The following is an 8310-nucleotide window of genomic DNA, read 5'->3' as shown; positions in this document are numbered from 1 at the left end:
CAGAACATCCCTGTTGTCATTACCAAATTAGGAAAGAAAAGCGGGTAACCATTGTTATCTTTTGAAGGCCATATGGGTTGACCTCAGTTTGAATAAGGATGCTATTGTGAAATTGGTGTAGACTATCGAGGTGGGAATGATTGAATAAGATAATCTATCAAGGATATATGACTTGATTTATCCATGTAAGGATGTAAGCACCTTTTTAAAGGTGGAATTAAGGATATAACTTCGATAACTTAAGATGGACCCTAGGGGAATGCATAAAGGTTGGCATTTCGCCCTTAATAGGGACAGTATGAGTTTTGACAGTATGATTTGGAAAGGATTAAGGTAACAACAACCTTTAAGGATCAGTGGGGAAATTTTTCAAAAGTATATAGACAATGGTTCTAGTATTAGTAAATGGTATTTTGATATGCCCTGTATCTAGGGAATACAGGAGGAACGATTCAAGGATAACCTTAGAGGTCTTACAAGGAGAAAGGTAATATTCAAAGTTCTCAAGAATAGAAATTTTGATAAAGGAAATATGACATAATTATAATAATGCCAGGTGGGCACGTGTTGAACCATAAGAAAGTATAGATCGATCCAATGAAGGTCGAAATTGGTGAAAACAAGTAGGACCCAAGATAAGAGACGTCCTAAGTATGATCGAGAGTCAGTCGTGACAATGTTAACCTCTAAAAGACCGAGTCAATAACTTATGGAAAAATGGTGATATTTTTTTTCACCAAAGCGTAAGGAAGAGCATTTTCACACAAGCAGTGATTGGAAATGAGGTAGAAAATTTAGGTGAAGATCATTTAAAAGACATTGATTGTAAGGAAATTTTACTATCAGGAAAGGCTAAAGAGGTGGCCGACACTTTAAGTGTAAGAGGAAAATTATAGACACTCGTGCTAGAGGAATACAGTGATAATGGTTAAAGCCGTGAAGGTTGTATTATGGTGTGGAAGATTGACATTCCTTCTGATGATTATGCGATACTCAACCGTGATAGTAGTTTGGTAAAGATTTAATTTATGTAATCGCCATGAGCGGGCTATCTATCTTATAAGGTCATATCTTGAGATAAGCCAGGACCATGTTACGAAAGGATTAAATGAACCTTTGAGCTTCACGTCTCCTAATAAAGACATATGGTTAATAATGGTATTAACCTGCTATCGTTGCTTTCATTGAAACTCTTCTGCAATTTTATCTGCTTCATGTCATATGTACGTCAAGTTCAGGAGTGTTCTTCATGAATCATGAACGGTGATCATGTTACCTCCTTAGAAGAATTCGATACGATATGTATGGACTCCGTATGGTTAGCTATTAAGACTTCATGGAAAACGAATGACTACAGTAGGTCAACGGTGGACTATAGTAATGCAGGAATGATTCTACGAGTAATGAGCCAATTACTTACAACCGTGAGAGTTGTATTGGAATGGATGTTGAGATTGAGTACCACTAATCGGATCATGGTGGTGTATAAGTTATCATTGATAGATTAATTAAGTAGATTATCTACCTATTGAATACTTATTCCTTCTTATCAATAGAGAGTCGTATTACTATACGAGAAAGGTTGCGGTGCAAGCATAGAATTCTATTAACGATGATGTCTAGAATGAGATCCCAGATTCGATTTTCGATGTCGAGGGAGTTTCAAAGGTGATTGTGTATAAGCTCGAGGAAGAGCATGGGTCCATAGAATGATGGACGGAATAGCAAAAATATTTAAGCATGTGAAATGCGATACAATAATACTGGATATTGATATAGATGCATATGTTTTGTTCTCCTATGACAAACCTCTATAGTTCAGAGGTAGATTCCAAGCCAGATATTTGTGGCAGTATTTTTTTCATATACAATTCTCTTCAATTCGTTCTTTTCTCTCCTTTTCATTTTGTATAAGCTGAGAAGAACAACCCTTCCAGAAGGGGAGGTATTGTCGAATGACTATCTATCTGTGTGATAGAAGCCTAGTAGGATACCACATGTTGTTTAATTGCTTGTCAAGTACTAAAGGCTGACCACCTTCTGCACTAACTATGCAATAAAACAAGTGTTCATGATCATAGTGATCTCTCAATAAATTCTTTTACTTCTATACGAAGGACCAAGCTTTCGAAGATGGAGGCAGCTAGAGATGAAGTGGTACCAAGTACGGTGGTATTCCGATTCTAACGCGTTCGTGATACTAAGGTTGACGCGATTATTAAAAGGTTATTGAACGCTAACGAGCAGAAGTATAATCAGTATAAAATTTGGTACGGAAAATAGTAATGCTTATGAACAAGAAAAGAAGGAGTATTGAGAAGCAAAAGCTATAGTGCTAGAAGCTATGATGAGAGTATGTGCAATAGACTTGAAAGAATTTGGAATGATCATTTATCGCGGATTGAGTTTTCTTACGACGATAGATGATATGAAAGTGTCAAAATGTCGCCATACGAGGCTCTGTACAAAAAAAAACTGCTGATCTCCCTTGTATCAGAATGAAGTTGGAGAGCGCAAGATGCTCAGACCCGAAGTGGTCCAAAGGACCAAAGATATAGTGGATCTAATCAGAGGACGGCTAGTAGCAACCCCGGGATGGACAGAAGAAGCATGCTGATTTGACTCGAATGGACAAAGAATATGAAATAGGGGACCTAGTGTTATTAAAGGTATCCCCTTGGAAACCCTTGGAAAGGATTGATGAGGTTCGGAAAGAAAAGAAAGCTAAGTCCACGATTTATTGGACCCTTGGATATATTACGATGTATTGGGAAGTTATCAAATGAACTAGCCCTACCCCCGAACCTGCAACAAGTTCATAACGTGTTCCACGTATCAATATTAAGGAAGCATAATCCGAATGTCGGATATATAGGAGAATACGAGCGCATGGACATGCAACCAGACTTGACCTATATGGAGCAACCAGTAAGGGTTATGGATTGAAAGGAGCAAGTGCTTAGGAACAGGGTTATCATACTAGTCAGAGTTTTGTGGTAAAACCACAATGTGGAAAAAAATTTGACTTGAGAGTTAGAAAGCGCAATGCTAGAAAAGCATCCCCAACTGTTTTCTATCTGATTCCGCGACGAAATCCTTTTAAGGAGGGGAGACTGTAATAACCCCAATTTTTGGAATTTTTGAAACATTGATGAATAGTAACTTTTTGCTGATGATGCTGATTAAGGAAAATTATCAGATCACGCTATATAGGAGTACTGTTATGGAAATTCTAAGATCGTATTAGTATTCCATAAAGTAAATGAGTGTACGTAAAGATCGTCAGAATCAAAATTCGAACAGTTTGATTTTTCCCGAAAATCCACCAGATACTGAAAGAATTGAGTATACGGTAACATGATTAGAAGGATTTAAATTCATGGATTATAAGAGAGGATCATAAAAGGAATATAAAATATTGAGAAAGGTTTAGGGGAACCCAAGTAATAAGATCCCGGATATGATCTCATACGACGAACGAGAACGAAAGTTAAGCGAACCGTATAATAGATAAGCGGTCATTAGCCAAGTAATTAAGGGTTAATCAAAGAGGTTAGTGGGTGATGATGTCATCACACCACAAAGGGAAGACAAGTGTAAAAAGATGACACAAGCTTGATGACATAAGCATGACAAAGGGATTTTGTTTTGTTGGTTGATTTTGGACCATGCAAAATTAATCATGGTAAAAAATTTAAATCATTTGCTAAGACAAAAAGAGAAGCAACCAAGCATTATTTCATAAAACAAAAAGGAGAGTTGACTTTTACTTCCAAGAACAAAGCTCTCGGCCAAAACAAACCCAGCAACTTCAAACTGCCATATCTCCTTCAATACTCACTCAAATGTTGTGTTCTATAGCTTGTTAGAAAGGTATTGAGATGGCCTACAACTCTTGTTGACAAGTCTCGTCCAAATAAGCATGGTAAGACCCTCATTTTACAGTTCTTTCAATCGGACTTTTTAGAAACTTTAAAGCCTAACTTTGTGTTCTTGATTTCTTTGGAAAGATCAAGCTTGTAGGAGGATCCCTAAGGCTTCCTAGAAACTTAACACCTCCCAAGGAAGGTATAAACTTAAAACCCTAGCCTTTACTTTGATTATTAGTAAGTTTGATGGTTGGTTTTCTAAATGAGAAGCATGATCTTTGATTATTAGTAGTTTGATTTGAATTTGGAGTGATTTGGTGAATGAATCTTGTTATAGTTAATAGAACTTAATTGTGGTTGGTTGAGATGAAGAATCTGGAGAATAAGGACTGGTATAGTATTATTTAGTTGAGGTTTTGATGTGTTAATAATTGTGGGTTGTTTGGTGAGGTTTTGGTGTAGTGAGAAACTTGGAAAACTCGTAAACATAGCCGTCGTAATGCCCGTTTTCCTTAGACTGATTTACATGAATCTTGGAACAGATAACTCACTGACCAATTTTTAACTTTTCCATGTTTAGCTAGATTGTTTCGTAAGCTTCGTTTTGGTATGTGGTTCGTTTGAATCCGATGTACGGTTTAGGAGAAACGACTGTTTTAAGTAACGACGTTTCACGAACGAACCATTACCCCTCGCCTTACTTTGAAACTTTGGTTAAGGCCCTTAAATGACTAACTGAAGTATGAAACAATTATGCAAAGTGGATTAGGCAGTTGGTAGAGTACTCGTGAAAGAATCTCCTTAAAATTCTTAATGGTTAATTTATTAAAAATGGTGGAGCCGAGGGTACTCGAATGACTTATGTGATTCGTTAAGCGTAGGAGTGACCATAAGCGAACGTTAGGGTTCAATTGGTTAAAGTCTAGTTTCTTAAGAGACCGGGATTTAATTTTGGCTTATGTTGTTTTTCATAGGTTACCGGACCTACTCTAAGCTTAAGTCTACCCCGTAGCACTCAGGCAAGTTTTCTACCCGTTATACTGTTATTGTGATGTAAATATATTGACGCATTATTTTGAGATAAGTGCATGGTTGTTATTAGCAAATCTTGCGATATATTGGATCATGTTGATATGGTATATATATGCATGTTGTGAAATCTTGATATTTTATTATCAATTCAAATGCTTATAAACTGCATAATACCTATGCTAGAGATAAACAGTAGTTGTGTATACCCTTGGTATAGGGGATCCAAAGGTTAACATTTTTCTAAATCGGGAGTCGATGTTCCCGAGTATAATATATATATATATAAATATTTATTTATTTATTTATTTTTATATATATATAGATATAGTTTTCAAAACTATTAATCGAATAAGGTTTATTTGATAACTTTATTTTATTTAATGAATATTATTTTGAATATTCATTCGAGGACTTATGACTCCGCTCATTTTATTTAATGAATGTTATTTTTAATATTCATTCGAGGACTTATGATTTCGCTTATTTTATTATATAATATTCTTTATATTATTAAAGAATAATGTTTCGATATTTGCCAAGTATTCGGAAAATAATTGATACTATCAAATCATTCTTACTTTAAATATTTCCAGAGATTATTTTCAAACTTTATCAAAACTATTTTTGGAAGGTTAGAGAGGATCCCAAAACTCATTTTCATATTTAAGATCTTACTTTAGAAGGGGATTTAAATACTCGCTCAAAAATCTGAGGGATCCGGCTCCGTAATGTATTTTTATATTCGCAACAAGGTTGCTGTTTTGATAAAAGAGTTTTTGATTACTTACCCAACACTCGGGAAGTAAAATTCTTGGAATAAGTTAATCCATTAACAGGCATCGCCTGGGAAATATCGGTGAGTTTTCCTTTCCAACTAGATACGGCTTCTTGGTGGAGCTGTATCAACAAGTTTCTACTTGGGGCAAGGGGGACGAGCTTTACGTTTCAGAGTCATGGATTTCATCTGAACTAGGAGTGGCGTAAGTGGTCGAGTGGCGCCGACCCAGCCTTATTATATTGGCCCAAATGGCCCGAAAGTTCCGCTAAGACGGTCCATTCCTTAGGAGTCCAGTGTTCGGTTGACAAGTAAATCCGACTGTTCTCCTCTACATGTAGAAAATGGTGGGATTGCACTACTGCGACTGATCATCGTGAGTGGTCTTCCTGGCACGGCAAACTCCCGTAATGAGTTCATCATCCAATTGGATATTTCTGCAACACTACCCAGAGCACTTCGATAGAAAGGCTACGGCTGGGCGATTATTGAGTGTTGGCAGGGTTGAGTTTTTAAAATAATATTTTCATCAAATGAAGTATCTCGTAACTTCATTTCATTTTGATGATATTTCTAAGATTGATTCTATACAAGTTTTGTCCTGTAGCTTCATCTATGGGATGAACTATTTATACCTTGAACAGTGGTAGTTCAAGTAGTATTCGGAAAAAGATATAAGTATATTGGAGTATCTTGTAACTTCATCTTTTCAACTTATATCTAGTTAATGATTATCTTATGAATGACAAAGGTTTTCAGAAAAATGTTGAGACAAGGTTAGATATATGAGATCACCTTGCAACGATATTTTTATACAGTTATAAACTAGAACTCTGTGTATATTATACATGTCAGAGGATTTCAAAGATTGTGAATAGTATATATGTATATATATACTGAATATTTTTACGACTTGGTCGCGTTAAGATATCAACTTGGTTCATTTCTTCTTGACCAAGACTTTCATGAGTACTATGAGAATGCTCATATATTGTTAATTATTATACATATTGTAACACCCCCAAATCCGGAGTCGGGGATCCGGGTTGTCACGAGTTCCATTTCCCTTAACAACACCCAATCTTAATACACAATCAACTACTCTGTACTGTGACCCCACAATAAACACACACACCACAAGTTATAGTCTCAGAGATGAATATCCAAAAATAATCACAAGTCGTTTTATTCCATAATTATATGTCAATACACCTTAAAAAGGTTTCTGAATAGATTTACATTTCTTTGCCATTATTACAATTGATAAAGATACATAAGTCTGGTACATCAAAAGTCGAAAGCCTAGCCTATTGGTAGTTCCTACCTCAGCTACGGCGGCATCAATGCTTCTAGTAAACTGCGGAACGTCTCCCAATCGCTTGCGAATCGGGAGCTTGGTCCTGTTCATCTTTTCTATCTGTTGTTGTGTGATGAAAGAAGAAAGCAAGGGTGAGCAGCAAGCCCACCAAAATAATATGTATAATGATTAATAGTATATGAGCCTTCTCATAGTACTCATGAAAGTCTTGGTCAAAAGAAATGAACCAAGTTTGATATCTTAGTGCGATGAAGTCGCAAAATATTTAGTATATATACATATATACTTTTCAAAATATTGGAAGTCCTCTTCCATGCATAATACACACAGAGTTCCAGTGTATAACTGTATAAAAAAATATCGTTGCAAGGTGATCTCATATATCTAACCTTGTCTCAACGTTTTTCTGAAAATCTTTGTCATTCATAAGACAATTATTAACTAGATATAAGTTTAAAAGAGGAAGTTACCAAATACTTCACTACACTTATATCATTTATAAAGCTACTTGAACTACCATTGTTCAAAGTATAATGAGCTTTCAACAGTCCATCACATAGATGAGACTGCAAGACAAGATTTGAATAGATTAAATCTTTAAAATATTATTAAAGGAAATGAAGTTATGATATACTTCATTAAGTTCTGATATATATATATATCCACATATACATCTTCCTTTATACATTTCCTGAAAACCTCTGTAATGTTAAGTATGAACAGGGTTTGAAACATCCAATAAATTTGGAAAGGAAAAGAATTTTGGCATAAACCAGATATCTTGCTGATCAGGCAAAGATACCCATAAGTAACCTTTTCTACTAGTAGATGGACGAATTCCCCACTGGTCATCACCCTGGCCGTAATAGGACCTTATGCTGGACTGCCACTCAGCCACTTATGCATTTGATGGACTCCCACTGAGCCACTTACACTATCATGGACGCCCACTGAGCCCATGTTGCTTATGCCGACTCAATAGATGGACTTACTTCCCGAACGTTGGGTAAGTAATCAATTCATTTACCAAAACTGCAACCTTGTTGCGAATATAAAATACACCACTGAGCCGGATCCCTCAAGTTTTGAACGAGTATTTAAATCCCCTTTAAAAGGAAGATCTTAAATATAAAAATGAGTTTTGGGATCCCCTCTAACTTTTAAAAATTATTTTGAAGACTCGAAAACACTTTAAAGAGTGTTTGGAGTAAAGCTGATTTAATGAAGTAAATCAGTCCCCAGTATATTTAAAAAATGTCTGAATCTTATTATTTAAATAATATTCCCATAAAGAATAATCTTTATAAAAAAAATTG

The sequence above is a fragment of the Apium graveolens genome, chromosome 7 (assembly GCF_009905375.1).
Source record: "Apium graveolens cultivar Ventura chromosome 7, ASM990537v1, whole genome shotgun sequence".
NCBI lineage: Eukaryota > Viridiplantae > Streptophyta > Magnoliopsida > Apiales > Apiaceae > Apium > Apium graveolens.
This window is presented reverse-complemented; position numbering follows the sequence as displayed.